At 46.5% G+C, this 16273-nt stretch overlaps 1 long non-coding RNA gene across 2 annotated transcripts in view; it reads left to right on the top strand.

Annotated features, from left to right (window-relative positions):
* The window catches only part of LOC123348908, a 199858-nt gene that overhangs the window by 120321 nt on the left and 63264 nt on the right, over positions 1 to 16273 (top strand). The window lies entirely within an intron of this gene.

Below are 16273 nucleotides of genomic sequence, written 5' to 3'. Positions count from 1 at the left end.
CGGCTGGCACTGCTGCTCGCTCTCCCCCCCGAACGCTGCTCCTCCGCACCGCCCTAGGGGGCTGTGAGTGGGGGGAACGAGAAGCAACATCAGGGCTCCCTACCTCCAGGCTACTTTCCCCACGTGGGGGGGGGGGGCAGCGGGGCAGCAGCTCCTGAGGCTCACCTCACAGCACAGTCCAGGTGGGGAAAGGGACCTGGATGCAGGGAGTGCTTGGTGTTGCTCCCCCACCCCCACCCCCAGCCCCCTAGGGAGGCACAGAGGAATGTCGGGGGGGAGGGGAAGTATCTGTGCATCACTGCTCGCCTCTCCCATTCCTCCTCTGGGAGGGAGAAATCTGGGCGCCCCCCTCCCCCAACACGTCTCCTCTGTGAGTTTGCGGTGCGTCCCTGCCAGTCGGCAGTGCACACCTCTCTGCTGCTGCATGGCACCCCCTGACCACGGCGCCCTGGGCAGTTGCCTGGGTGGCCCCTCCCTAGGGCTGGTCCATTTGCACCAGGTGACAGTATGGTAAGTTGAGCTCAGAGAGATTCCCAGCTATTAGAAATGGAGAAAGTCTATTAAATCCTCTAGCTGGTTCCCTTGCTGGCGGTGGGGCTGATCTCTAATAAGTGTCATCCAGCTTCATTTTGGACAACTCCAGTGACAAAACGTCACCAACTTTCTGTAGGGCCCAATTCCTGCTGGAGGGAGCCAGGCTCCAGGACTCCAGGGATAGCAGTGGTGCATCAGTGCAAGCCCCTTGACACAGGACAAAAGGAAGACTCCTCTTGTGCAAGGACCAGCCACAATCTCAGTGTTCACAGAGGGTTTGCTAGTGGCATGAGGCTCCCCAAAAGCAGAGGCAATGGGACGTAGGCTCCTAAACCATCTGGTGCTTTTGCAAATGTTCCCCTTAACCTCCAGAGCTGTCTGCCCACCCCAGCTGGTGGACTGCAGTGCCATGAGGGGGAAGCACATGGTGCATCTGCAAAGAGGAGGCCTAAGGTGACCATTTTTTTCAAATTTAAAACCAGGACATTTAAAATTGGTCGATTTTGGCGGGCTCTGTGTGATGACGTCATCATCGAGTTCCCACGGTCGGGCTGTATGTAATGCGCGGGACTATTATTGAAGAGTCGCCGTGGCCACAATATAGTGAGAAGCAGCAAAGAATATAGTGAGAGTGCGTGTGCTGAATGCCGAGTATTGCCGAGATCCAACGACGAGAACCGTCGTGTAAAATAAAACTAAAACTAGGATAAATTAATAAAATTGATTTAGGCTGGTTTATCAAGGATTGATTTGATGTACTCAATCTTTTGATAAATTAATAATTTTTGATTTTGTAGTCCTAAACTGTACTGGTTACATCTCACGACTAACCAGACCAATGTTCAAAAAACCAGTACTGTACTGGTAAAACCAGTACGTATGGTCACTTTAGCCTAAGTGCATCTCTTCAGCACACTCCCTCCCAGTGCCTCTGGAAGTGTTTGCTTTGCCCATGGCTTCTGCCGGGGGTCTGGTACATCCCATCCCTACCAGACTGTGGCTCGGAGAGCTGCAACAGAGCCCAAGGTCTGTCCCCCTCCAGATTTTTAGATCCAGGGCCTAGTAGCTTGATTTCTGCCATTTAACAGACCTGTCCCCATTGCTTAACGCCCAGCTGTCTGCAAGGAAGTAAAAATCCTGCTCAGTGACTTAATGCCATTCACTGGCACAACCCTGCTGCTGTCAGGGCTCCATCCAGATAGCTGTTCATTCTTCAACTGTCTTTCAGGCATATGCAAATGTAATTAATATCCTCTAAATTAATCTTGAGTACTCCGGGGAAAAAAGGCACAACCTTCCCCTCCCGCCCCCCACAAACCCAGCCCCCGTTCATCATTATGACTGTGTAAAATAATAGAGCTGCACAAAGGAGCATTTAATATCCAGCCGTGCCATTACAGAGCTCTGCTCGCAGCTCCCTGCATGGAAGGATAATCATTGTACCTGCTGCTGTCAGACTTTTTGGTGTGAGCTGTAATTATTGGCATCTGCGGCTAGGCACAGAGGCTCATTCAGGCTCCATGTAATGTCAAAGGCAGCATCGAGGGGGAACCAGAGGGATCCCCCTCTGCACCCTGCCCTGCTGTGTTTTCTCTTTGGTGTCAGAGAGAGCCTGCCCTGATGTGGGGAGCACCAGGGTCACTTTGCACTGCTGTCTGGAGCAGATCTAAGCATGAGGGAATAAAATTAAGAAACTGTTGAGAGGGCAACAAGTTGTTTCTTCAGCTCTAATCTCTGACACTGCCCAGAGCCCTGCTGATGCACCACAGTCCTAGCCCAGAGCATCCCCTGCTATTGTAACCCACGCACCTCCGTGGGTGTGGTGTTCTGTCCCATCTAGTGGCACTTAGAGAGAGAGTTAAATGAGTCTGCTCTACAGCCTTAGCTAAGAGCCAGTTGGCTTTTAGCTCACGTGGTACCGCAGAGATCAGCAACCTTCGGCCTGCGGCCCGCCAGGGAAGGCCCCTGGAAGGCCAGGCCGGTTTTTTTTACCTGCCGCGTCTGCAGGTTCGGCCGATTGCGGTTCCCACAGGCCCCGGTTCGCCGCTTCAGGCCAATGGGGGCTGCGGGAAGCGGCACGGGCCAAGGGATGTGCTGGCCACCCTTCCCGCCACCCCCATTGGCCTGGAACAGGGAACTGCGGCCAGTGAGAGCTGCAATTGGCCAAACCTGCGGATGTGGCAGGTAAACAAACCATCCCGGCCCGCCAGCAGATTTCCCTGGTGGGCCGCGGGCCAAAGGTTGCTGATCCCTGCGGTAGAGGCTCATGCACTAAGCTCCAGATGTCCCAGGTTCAATCCCACCCACCGACAACTGGGGTCTGTTGGCATTACACTATTGCATTCCTAGACTCTCACACGTAGCTTTGCTTGTTCATCTCACTGCAGCATCCTGCGTGACTTTCCAGACCTGCCTCAGCACTGCCAGCACGCCTCACTCCCAATTTGCAGCACCACTGCTGCTTGGAAGCTCTGCAGATGCATTTTAGTCCTGACCAGCAGCTCTCCCTGCTACTTCAGCCCTGAGCTCCCCACAAAGCTGCCAGGACACACAACTGCAAGTACACCTCAGTCCGCTCCGCAGCTTTCCTGCCGTTCATCTCCTGGTTGCCACACGCAGCTCTGCTGATGTAACTGTGCCATAAGCTGCCTTGCCTCACCTCCCCTGCCTTTAATAGTTCAGCAAGCCTGCTAAATTGCCTGGTGGTTCTGGAATGTGGATAAACCTTCCCTAACCTACCACAATGAGACCATGAATTAACATGCATTGCAACCAAAAACACAGATATGACCCAGTTCTTCCAAGGTGAAAGGCTCCAAACATGCCTCCCCCGCAATTATTAATGGTTAAGGTTTTTTTTTTAATAGCATTTGTCTCACCTGAAAAATATGCGGATGTGTGCAAATTACAAATTTAATAATAATAATACTTGTATAGTGCTTGTCATCTGGCTATCTCAAAGGGCTTTGCAAAGGTATCCTTTTATCCCCATGTTACAGATATGGAAATTGTTATACAAAGAGGCTAAGTGACTCCCCTGAGGTCACACAAGAAAACAGGGTCGGAGCTGGGCTGACAACCGAAGTCTCTTGACTCCTTTCAGTGCTCTAGCCCCTCAATGGCACTGCATCCCTTCATATACCCTACTCTGGTGAGCCCGACTCGTTTACCTTAAGGCTACGTCTACACTACGAGCTGGGGGTGTGATTCCCAGCTTGAGAAAACATGCGCTAGCGCTCATTGAGCTAGGGCAGTAAAAGTAGAATGTACCTGCAGTAGCACAGCCAGGGGTGGCTCCAGGCACCAGTGCAGCAAGCGCGTGCCTGGGGCGGCAAGCCGCGGGGGGTGGCCTGCGGGTCGCTGTGAGGGTGGCAGGCAGGCGTCTTTCGGCGGCACGCCTGCGGGAGGTCCACCGGTCCCGCGGCTTCAGCGGGATGCTGATGGCGTGGCACTGGCGGACCTCCCGCAGGCATGCCACCGAATCCACGTCACCAGCAGACCGCCCGCATGCGCACCGCCGAAAGCCACCTGCCTGCCGTGCTTGGGGCGGCAAAAAACATAGAGCCACCCCTGAGCACAGGCAGTGGTGAGCAGCAGCATAGGTTAGCTGCCCCGAGTTCAAACCCAGCCAGAACCCTTGGCTTTGTGCTCGGGTCGGCTCGCCTATGCTGCCCCTGTTGCAGCAGCTACATTCTGTTTTTAGCATGCAAGCACAATGAGCGCTCGCACGAGCATGTCTGCCCAAGCTGGGAATCACACTGCCAGTTCCAAGTGTAGATGTAGCCTTTGGCCCCTTTACACTGCCTTGGTGTAAACAAGAATCAGGCCCTTATGATCAACTGCCGGTTTGCATTATTACCCATTTTATGCACTTGAATGAATTTTTAGGCGCAATTACTGGTTTATTTGTACGAGTGGCATCTTATCTAAATGCCCACATTTGAAAATGTGGCCCCGAATTTGCCCTTCCAGTCTGTTTTCCATAGAGACTTTCATATAACATCAGAGGCTCTTCTTTTGCTTCTGGTTGCTATAAGCAGCTCAGGCCTTTGAAGATTGCTCTAGTGTCCACTGACAACTGATACAGTATCTGATTGTACTGTTAACAACTGCCCATGCTTGACTTGAGGCAGAAATAAGTGGCTTGATTTTTTTAGGCTCAACTAAAGCAAGATGAATGGAAAATCAATAGGTGTGCTGTAAATTCCGTGCAGTTAATACATACAATATTTTAAAAGTACCAAATAATAGAAAAGCAGGTAGGTAAAAAGACAGTAATTGATGGATTGCATTTGATTTTTGCAGAGAGAATAATTGTGTGTGTAACTCTGAGATGAGGCACTTAGTGAGCTGACATCGTGTTCTGTAACTCTCCCATCCATTTAGTTATGAAAATCACTGTTTTCAGAGTACCGAGAAAGCTGCATTAAGACGAGCCGTGCATTTCTTGTCAAACCCTGGAGATGTTGAGCTGAACATGAAGAGCAGCTGAGGAAGCGGGGAACTTGACTTGTTCTCTGTTTTGGAAACAAATTGCCATTCTTCTGTCACATGTGGAACTTCTGTCAGTTCTCTTGGGTAGGGTGCGTTCATAGCTACTCATCTGTCTGGTAGCTCTACCTCCTAGGCAGGCTTTTTGGGGAGGGAGGAGCTAGAACACAGCTCCTCTACATGTGGGTAGTAATGCCTCTACAGCTTGCTGACCTGCTGGCACCTCCCAGACAGGTATCTGAGAATGGCACTTACCTGATGAGAGAGAAAGTTTCCAAGCAAAATTAAACACAGGCACAAAGAGTGACCTCTAACTTCAGGCCCAATCCTGCTAGGCTGCCATTACATCCAGTGGAAGTGCAGGGCTCTCATTAGACCTGGGTGAAATTTTTAGGCAAAACTTTTTTTTTTGGGAGGCGGGGAGGAAAAATGCAGATTCGGTGACGCCAAAACGTTTTGCAAATTTGTGCTGATTTTGCCAAATTGTTTGTTTGAAATACCCCCTCCTCCAAAAAAAAGTTCTGAAAAAATCAAAACATTTTGTGTCGACATTTTCTAAATGAAATGTTTTGATATTTTGGGTTGAAATGCCTCTTTGTTTCAAAGCTTATTTTAACTGCATTTTAAAAAAAATTAAAAAAATGTTTTAAAATGATCAAAATAAAAAAAATGGTTCGAATTTGTTAGAATCAAATGTTTAGTTTGACTTGAGATGCATTATTTTTACTTTTTGGTTCACCAAAAATTTTGGAAATTTTCATTTTTGGTCTGGCCTGAAACTATTTTTTTCCTGACTTTTCCTAATGGCCAATGAACTGAAAAATTCCAGTCGAGCCTAGAGATTGCAAACAAGATAGATTAGTGCCCCATTGTGCTAGCGCAGTACAAACTCATGGTGAGAGACCGGCCCTGTCCTGAAGAGCATACAGGTTATGTAGACAAACAAAGAGTGGGAGGGGAAGTAGAGATGAAGTAACTTGCTCAAGGTCCCACACAAGGTCAGTGGCAGAGCTAGGGATAAACGTACAAGACAAGATTTCTGAATCCCAGTCCAGTGCCCTACTCACTCAGTGTAATGTCAGGCTAGGAGGGGTTCCCAGAAAAAATGGAGCTTTGTTCAGATAGGCAGGGAAACTCCTCCTGTGGAAGTGTGTTTTGCACTCACTAGAGCTGCTGTCCACAGGCTGTCAAGGTTCCCAGTTGAGCCCAGCAGCAGTCACTGGCTGCGTGAGGGCTCCTGTGCCAAATGATGAAGGCACCTTGGTGTCTAGGTGCCATTTTGTCAGGCATTCCAGGAAGCTTCCAAGTCCAACATGGCTGGGCTTGAGTCAGTCAAAGAAAAGCCTCCAATTCAATGTATAGGATGGACATGCTGCAAGTAACAGCGTCACCCAGGGTCCTGGTTTCCATGGAGATAAGGGGAAAGTGCATGATCCACCTGGACTGCAGAGTTGGGGCTGGAGGCAGGGGCTTTATAGCAAGTTGGCCATAGCATCAGGAAGGTCAGGCTTTTTGGGCTCTGTCTTGTTCAGTTTTACTTTCTTCTCTTGCACTTCAAATGAGCCGGCAACTCTGACTATTACCGCGCGCTGAGCGAGCGGGGGAAGTGGAGACCCCATGCTGTTCTGGAACCCAATAGCAAGGCATTAATAGCTTATGTCTGGCTGTCGTTCCACCAATCTATCCCGTGCCCCACTGAGAAGCACGGGTATAGGTGGAAGTTTGCCATCTAATGAATATTTAAATTAAATTTAAGAATGAAGTGTCCCCTGGAGGCCTAATTTAGTCTCTAAGTGTTAAAGTGAACAAAATATCATATTCCATGATGGAGGGAAAATAAAGAGTTATGCCGGGCCGCTGAGCAAGGGAGTCTATCAAGGGAAGATCTAGTGCTTAATTTTCTTTACTAAATGGGTTGCCGAGCCTTCTGGGGGAACTGGATTCTCATTAGTTCTTTCCCAAGATAAGCAAAGCAGGGTCCTTATGCCACACCACTGCGATGGTGTATGCAGACTACAGCTCCCCTCCCAGGCCGTCCCCTTATGATGCTTATTCCCAATTGGCTGGCTGGTCAGAGGATAGGATTCTGGTTGGTCAGACAGGGAGGCCATAATAATACCAGCTGGAGAGGAATGTGGGCTAGTGGTTAAAGCAAAGGACTTGCAGGAAGGCTTGTTCTGTTCCTTATTTGCCACTGTTTTGCAGTGTGACCTTGGAAGAAATCACTTCCTCTTCCTGTGCCGTAGGTGAAAGGGGAATTACATTTTTAGGGGTGTTATGAGTGTTTACCAAGTGTTTTGAGAGCATCACACAAAAGGTGTTACGCAGCCGCTGGGCGCTATTCAGCCTGGGTGATTGGAAAAGGCCATTTCTAGCCAGGGAAGAGGGGGAGGGGACTTTTATCTGTCTGGGACTTTTAGGCCATTTTGGCTTACGCTGGGATACAAAAGAGCAGAGGAGTAATGGTTAACATCTTCTGAGTCCGGATTCATAACCATGCCTCCGCTGGGGTCTGACTTTCAGAACTAGCCTTTGGGTGGGTGCAGTTTTCCACATGCAAATTATTTCTCCCATTATTAATATGAGGGGGGCAGGTTTTTTTGAGAGCGTTCAGCACATTGGGTGCTGGGCTGTATTGAAACTCTAGCCCCACCTATAGGTGCTGAGGATGATTTTTCAAAGACACAAATGGCAGCCAGGAGCCTAATTCCTATTGATTTACCTATGGGAAGTAGGGTCTTATTTGTATCTTTGAAAATCTCCCAACTCTGCGCAGTTGGAAATCTGGCCCTAGATGTCTACCTCTGTTTGCACCCACATTCCAGTAAGTACAAATCTAACTACTGTTTGCACTATTATTTCACCATGGGTGCAAAATTGTGGGTGGAATTATTTTCAGATACCAAACTGTACCCATAAAGGCCTGGCTGACAACTGGGCCCCAAGGCATAATTTCTGGTGGGAAAACTGCAATAGACTCCTGTTTAATTGGTTAGAGAAAGGGAGAATCAGAGAGAAGTGTAAGTGTTATGTAGCAAATTTTGCTCCAGGACGGGCTCAAGATTGATTACTCTGCCTCAGCGTGCGTTATTAAACATAGAAAAATACAAGAATGCAAGAGAATAAAATATAATGTAAAACCCCAAAGATTTATGCTTCAGATTCTCCACACAACATCCACATTTGTTTTACTGCTTACTTTAGGGGTCAATTGTGTCTCTGCAGAGGCAGTGGGGTGGGGGGTGAGGAAGAGGCACGCTACTAAAATGACAGGGCTTGGAGGCACTATGCTTTCACGGGGCTTAATGAGCCCTGGATGCTGATGGGAGGGAAGCACGGTGGGCAGCAGGATCCATACAAATAAAGGTAGTGTAGCCCTGTCAGCAGGCATGGAAGATGGGCTAGGTAGTGAGTGGCAACTCTGGAGACCTGGGTTCTCTTCCCACCTTAGCCTGATGCGTGAGCTTGTTGGTTTCATCTCTTTCCCCTCCTACCCTTTGTCTTACCTCTTTAGATTAAAAGCTTGTTGGGGCATAGGCTGCCTGTTGCTGTGAGATTGTGTAGTGCCAATGTGGCCCTAGGTTCTACAGTGAGATAAATGAATCACTGTTTTACAATTTACAGCTGGGGGGAGGGGAAGGCTGTTTTTTCCCCTTAAAGCACAAAACAGTCTAAACAAAGAAAGCTGAACTGTCAGATGCTATTCCGTATGCAGAGCCTCCTGCAGTTCTTGTATGATCCTTACACAAGGGCTACTATTGTAGGTGTTTCCATGACTCTCATCACCATGTTATCTGAGCGCCTCACAATCTTTAATGCGTTTATCCTCACAACTCCCCTGGGAGGCAGGGCAGAGCCACTATCTCCATTGGGCAGAGGGGGAAACTGAGGCACAGAGTGGCTAATTGACTTGCCCATGGTCACACAGAGCAGGGAATTAAACCCAGGTCTTCTGCATGTCTGGCCTGTGCCCTGACCATTGGAACATCCTTCCTCTCAGACTCTTTCATACAGTGGCTGACAAGAGGGATCCCAAGTGGCCCAACTTTTGCATCGTTTGAATGGCTTTATAAGCCAGTGCTTTCCTGTGACCACGTCCCCTCCCTGCCTCCTGATCCCTATCCCTTGTGGCAGGCATAGGTCCAAATTCATCCCTGAACTGGAACTTAGTCTGATTTGTGCTTCCCCTGCAATGGGGCTGCCAGGAGCCAGCTCAGGTTAAAGAAGCCGAGGGGGACGCCTTAACTTGTGACTTAGCTGCCACAGGATCAGCCTATTGGAGTGCACACAGCACAAGGCTCCAGGAATTCCTGACTTCTGTTCCTGGCTGTGATACTGCTTTCCTCTGTAGACCTGAGCAAGTCACTTAAAGGTAGAGGTTTCAAAAACTCCCCTTCCAAGTGACTAAGGAGTACAGGGCAAAATTTTCAAAGGTGCCTAAGTCCCCTTAACTTTCAATGGGAATTAGGCTCCTTCTTCTCATATGCATCCCAAGTCAATGTCTAGATTGTTCACCCGTCTGACTGCTGCACCATGGAGGGTGGCAATGTGTTGCAATCCACCGCCCAGTCTTCTAATTGTGTGCTCCTCCACCACGTTTGACTGTCTGCATCACTGCTCTGGAGTCCCACTGGGAAGATCGATCTAAGCCAAATTTCTGCATTGTGGCAGCCACTCTGGCCCTTTCAGTCAGCGTTCCATTAAGCCTGGTCCAGGGTCTGCATTCCAGGTTGCAAACAGGTGGGTGTAAGTTAGGACTTTTGCAGTTTGTCAGCATGTCTGTCTCTCTATCCCAGAGTTGCTGCCTGTCTGTGAGGACATAGCTGTCAGCCTTGCTATGCCATTGTTCATTGGACATTGTCGCTGGAGCAGCAGCACTGGACATGAATACATGAATAGCCACCACAAAAAGATGTCACCACAAAAGGATGTCAGCCGTGGCAAGCCTGCATGACCTGCAGATGTAGGTGTTTTCTTCTGGAGGTGGGCAGGTCATCTTGTAGGAGGGTGTAATGCTTATTTTCACAGATCGAAAACATTGTCAGCCTTGTGTGCCGCAGATTATTTTTATCCCTCCTAGCCCTCTGTCTAGTTTTAAGGGTGATGGCATCTCATGAAAGTTTTTGGGACCAACACATCTAAATTAGAGGTTTATGGGTGGCTGAGGCAACCACTAATCATACGAGTGTACATCTCTGAATCAATGAGATGCGTATGCTGAGGAATGCAGAACACAGGCTCGTGTTCTAAGTGGAATTAAGGTCCTAAGTCCCTTAGGCACTTCAGCAACAGTTACCCATAAGTGCAATTGACTTTCCATATCACTTGTGCACCTACATCACTCAAGAATTTTTGAAAATTTCACTCTTGATCTTTTTAGGTCCAATTCACTCTTGCCTTGCACCTTGTATCATCATTTACACTGCTGCGAAGAGTGCGTGAAATGCTACCCATCCTGTGCCTCAGTTTCCCATCTGGAAAATGAGGATAATGATCCTTACTGGCTCACAGGGGGGCTCTGAGGCTTGATTAGTTAATGTCTTCAAGTAGTTTGAAGAGAAAACATCTTTATTATTATTACTATCAGCCCTAACATCAGCAGTGTTGTGTTTCAAAGCTCCCAGCTTTTCCCCTCTCATGTCAACCAGTGATATTCAGGAAGTTAAAACAGAGGCCGTTTCACTTGCTGGTGATAAACTTTTGTTTTTCAGATGTTCACTTTTAAAAATATATTTAATTAAAAAAAATAGACCAAGTAATTTATTGCAGCCGCTTCTGCTCAAAGCCCTGTAACTAGGGAGATGGTGGGAGTGGAACAAGAGCCCAGCCTCTCTGGGAGGATGAAAGACGTGTGTGTGGAGTGGGGAGAATCAAATTTGGAGATGGAGAAAAGAACGAGGAAGAGATTTGTACTTAAATAAAAAAAAATCTCGACAAACAAGCTCAGATGTGGTTGAAATTTTTTTTATTGAGAGAGAACCTCTTCCCTCCCTTTGATGCCTGAATAGAAACAAAAAAAAATGTACATCATTGTTTCACGCAATGTTGTACAAGCCACCAGTACACAGGTTAATGGAAAAAATGCATGAATTTGGATAGATATATAAAGGTCCCTTGGGTGCTCAGTCATAAATCTTTGTAGCTGGAAGGCAGAGCAGACATAAATAGGCCTGATATAACCAACTGCTTTACATACAAATGAGTGCTTGCCTTTTATTTAGTTGACAATATTATTATTTCAAATCCAAGAGGAATATTAAATAACCTCTGTTATGCTGTCTCCATTAGGATTGATCTTTGAATTGTGACTGGAGCTGGCTCCGGACTTTGTGTGCCGGATTGTATAAAGGCTGTGTGTGTGTGTGTGTGTGTGAGGGAGAGAGAGAGAGAGTGTTCTATATAATGGGGCAAGTGTCATTGAAATACATTCTTTTCTTAGAAGAATGTACCTTCCTCATAAAGCTTCACTGGGAAGAAAGGAAATAAATTGGCTCAGAGCAGCCCCACACATGTTATTAAGGGACTGTGTATAATGGACTCCACTGAGCTGGCACCCAGACAAAGTCCTTTTTTTTTTTTTAGTTATTTTAATTGAAGGGATTTCAACGCTGGGGTAAGATGCCAAACCAACAGCCCTGGAAAATCAAGTCCTATCTTTCATCTGCAGAACATGATCAGGTGGTACAAGCTGCCCCCTCTATGTATCGACCCTGGCCAAGAAGGTACCACTGCTAGAGGGCAGATTTTAGTTTAGCCTGGCTCAGTCAACCCCCTCTGCTGAGGCAGCTGACCAAGGTGCTAACATAGAGATGGCTTTTATTTATTTGTTGCTTATCCACTAGGACTTGGTTGAGACCATCAACTTACCGAGACCAATTAATAAGTAGCTGCCTAATGCTGATGGCTTTTTGCCACAGCCTACTTGGTGTCAGATTTGGACCCAAGTCCTGAAGTGAAAGGGCTTCATACTCCATTAAAATCCCCTGCATCATCCAGTCCACAGAATGAAAAAGCCTTAATGAAGGATTTTCTTGAAATACCCTAGTGTACTGGCAATTACTAGAGCATTATTAAAAACAAGCAAAGCAAATGGGGTATATTGCACTTTCACATGCAGTGAAACATGTCTAAAGTGACTACTTAAAGGACTGATAACAATCAGCTATGGGGGAGGCTTGGGCTGGATTTTGTGTTATTCCTTTTGTGAACAAAACCAGATCCCAGGAAGGGGGTAAGTTCTGATGCATTATAATCTGCATGGGCTGTATTTGAAGCCACGTCTTCCCAAGTTGATCGTGGGCAAGAAAAAAAGTATTGAGGCTTAAATGGTCAAAACTGTATGCACAAAAATGCATGCACAATTATATAAATAATTTGCATGTGCATTCACTGCAATTGTACCTGCAAATGGACAATTCTGATAATCTGCATACACAGAAACCTGATACACAATTAAAATTAAAAGTGTGCAAATTAGGCATGCGATTGCACAACCAATTTTAAAAACGTGGCCCTAAGTTATGTAACTGCTTATTTGGGATGTCCATTTCAGCGGCAGAGTTAGTATTTTTAAATACCAAGACACAGCATGTCTGTGAAATTGTCTCAGAAGCTCAGGTGCTGAGTGGCAGTCGTATGCTTTCACAGGGGAAGCTTGAACTCCCAGAGGGTTCTCTCCTTTTCACAGTTTCGCATTTTTGGAGGTTCCTTTTCAGTTATGTATCATACCTCTATGACCCGCATTACTGTAGCATCTGAGCACCTTGCAATCTTTCATGTATTTATCCTTACAACACCCCTGGGAGGTAGGCCAGGCTATTTTCCCCATTCTATAGATGGAGAACTGAGGTTCAGAGAGATTCAGTGAGTTAGCCGTGGTCCCACAGGGAGTTTGTGGAGGAGCGGGGGATTTAAGTATTAGCATCTCTCTTTATCCATCAGAAACTCTCAGCATAACCAAGGAAAGACTATGAAGGGTTGACTGAGCTAAGTGATGATCTTGCATCTAGTACCGGAACATCTGCACTTGTGTAGCCTTCAAGAAAACGTTTGAGATCAATGCCTGTGGCTGTCACTCAGCAGAAGTTACAACGGTACTTGAGTAAGGAGTGCCAGGGACAGAATTAAAAGACATAACCAAGGCAAAGTGCACCCTTTCCCGACCATCTCAGAACTCCTACAGCCAAACAAGCCCTTGAGAAATGCAGAGGGTGGCTTGGAGCAATGGCCTGGGCAGCTGGTCTCAGCATCAAGGAACTGCCACAGACTCACGGTGTGACCTTGGACAAGTCACTTAATCTCTCCTTGCCTGAGTTCCTCATCTGTAAAATGCAGATAATAGTACTGCCCTACCTCACAGGGGTGTTGTAAGGATAGACATTGAAGGTTGCAAGGTGGTTAGGTACTACAGTCACATGGACCTTAGAAGCAGCAAGAGTTCTTCATGAAGTTGGCACAAACCATGGTCTTCAGATCTGTTTGCCATGTGAATTCCTGTTAACTCATATCTGCTTTGCTTGTGATATGATGATGTGGCCAACAGGGGGCGATGATGACAGCAGACAGGGGAAAGGACAGTCAAGAAGCCATTAACATATATGCATACTCCTGAAATACAAATGAAATAACAAGGAATAGTGCCTGTCTTTTTATCCCTTTGTAACTGAGACCACCTACTGCCTCTGTGCTCCAGCAAAATGCACTACTGTTCCTTGCAAAGCCAACATATCCTTTGAATAATGGTATTTCAAAGGGACACACCAGTCCTGGTGGTGCATTCATTGGTGCAGTGGCTAGCGCACTAGGCTAAGACTCAGCAGACTTGAGTCTGCTAGTGACCTTAGCAAGTCACACCACTTCTGTGTGCCTCAGTTTCTCCAGCTATAAGATGGGTATGATTTTATTGACCTGCTTTGTAAAGCACTTTGAGATTGGTAGATGAAAGCCGCTTCTCAGTTTCCTTGCTAGGGAATACAGGACAGTGTGTGGCATATAAACAGTTCATCTCCAAAATGCTTTCTGAAGCTAAACATAATAGATTGGCAGAGTTAAATAATAATTCAGAGCACACAGAGAGAAAGATTATGAGGTACAAGAAAGGGAAGAAAGATACATTTTCGCCTGAGATTTTAAATGAGATGGAAAGTCGCTGAGGTGGAAATGTGTATGAAAGCTGTTCCAGATAGCAGTATAATGAGAAGAGATGAATGAATGAATGAGTGGTGGTGGGCTCACAAAGAGGATAAAGACCTGCCATTATCATCTGGAGAAGTTCTCCTTTAACTCAAATGGCAGAGGCGTCTTTAGGAAATGAAAAATTGGAAGTTCTAGTCCCAACTCTAGTATTGCCCATCCCACAAGTTCAAAACTATGAGTGAGGCACCCCCCAAATTATGACATTGACTTAAAAATAATACAGTTTGGGGTTCTTTTAAGTTGCCTTTTGAACCACTGGGTATCACATTTTCAAGCTTTTCTTGCAACCATGAGGGATAGAAGCTTTTTTAAAAAATGGAATCTGAGATTCTGGTGGATTCACCTGACTCCAGGAGCTGGGGCTTTAAGAAAAACACCAAATATCATGAAACTCACAGTAAAATTACAAGAGTTGACAACACTGCAACTCCTCATTTGCCATGTGACGTATAGTCAGCGTGACTGTCTGCAACATGGGAGCTGGTAAAGTGGGAGCAGGTGCACCAGTCAATCTGTGAGAAGGGACAGAGAGGGAAGCCAGTTCAGAAGTGGAGAGCAGATTAGATGGAGACAATGGTGGAAATCCATCCTTGTGCAGTTGGCAAACCTCTGGTGCAAGGACAGAGGGAGTAGGAAATTTGCATCCCTGGTCTGCCAGAGCCCAGTTTAGCTCAGGTGCTAGTTAGAAAAGCCTCAAGGGTTGCTTTAATTTATACCTGGCTGTCAAGCCTCAGTGTTGGGGATCATTATGGTACTAGCCACCACCCAGCCCCCACTCTGGCATGCCCACTGTACCAGAGGCTCCTGCACCAGTGGCATAGAGCCAGCTGGGGGTATTCCCAAGGGTGGAGGTGCTTAAAGGTGTTTTTTTGCCCACTTGCTCCAGTGCAGGGTGGGGGCACAGAGCAGTGATGAATTATCTTCCCTGCTCTTTCTGGTGTTTAATCATTTACACTTGTGGAAAGTGGGAGTAAAATTCTACTCAATCTGAATTCACCCACTTTCCCCACATGTAATTGATTATGCAAGGTATGAAGCAGTGCAGAATCAGGCTGTGTATCAGAGCTTCTGCGGCTAGTGCACAAAAAGCAAAATAAACCTTGTGTTTCCTTAGTCCACTTGACAGTTAATGTGGATGAAGGTAGGGAGTGAATCTGAAGCGCAGTAGCTGTTTCTGAATCACTCTATGTGGGGACGCTTTTACTTCTGCAAGAAGAGTGCCTTGTTCTGGTTTAGCGTAATCCACTTTCAAAGTGGGTTAAACTAAATTAGGAACAAGAACTCTTATTCTGAAATCAGTGTCCACAAATGGATTTAATGAGGAATAATTAATCAGAAACAATGCCTATGTATAAGGCAAGCCCTTAGCAATAAAAGCTGAAGCAAATAGGAGGTGAAGTTGTAGGAAGTGCTTATGAAAGTGTGTGATGGCTGCCATTTTGGTCAGCACACTGGGGTTTGAACCCGGGAGCTCCAGAGTTAAAAGCAGAGCTGAGTGACTCATTTATTTTTTGGTTTGGTAGCCAAACTTGGGAAAAAATGTTTGTTTTGAACCAAAACTGATTCCCCCCACCCCCCAGTTTTTCTTACCTACCCCAAAAATTGAAAAAATGTTTGGGTCAAATGAAACATTTCAAACATCATTTCAAAATGATATTTTTTAATTTAAATGTCAAAATGGTTTGTTTTGAAAATGCGGAAACATTTCAGAATTTTTTGGTAGGCATTTTTCCATCAAAAGTATTCACCAAATTCAGCCGGAATTCATGAATAGTTTCTTTGCTCTGAAAAATGCCTTTTTGGGGCAAATCTATTATTCACCAAAAAACCATCTCCCAGCTCTGCTTAAAAGCCTGAACTGCTACAGCCTCCTTTCTTCTGTGGCTAGACCTGGACTACACATTGACTAGTAGGTTACACATGCCCTCCTCAAATCAGTCACTCTTTTTCCACTTCCAGCCCTCCTATGAACCTTGAACCTTGGCATCTCTGTCATTATTTGTTAGCCAACATGTACCCTGCTCAAGCCTCTCATGTTTAGAAAACTCTCCCT

The sequence above is a fragment of the Mauremys mutica genome, chromosome 13 (genome assembly GCF_020497125.1).
Source record: "Mauremys mutica isolate MM-2020 ecotype Southern chromosome 13, ASM2049712v1, whole genome shotgun sequence".
Lineage (NCBI taxonomy): Eukaryota > Metazoa > Chordata > Testudines > Geoemydidae > Mauremys > Mauremys mutica.
Note: the sequence above shows the minus strand (reverse complement) of the source record. Positions and strands in the feature narration are given on the sequence as shown.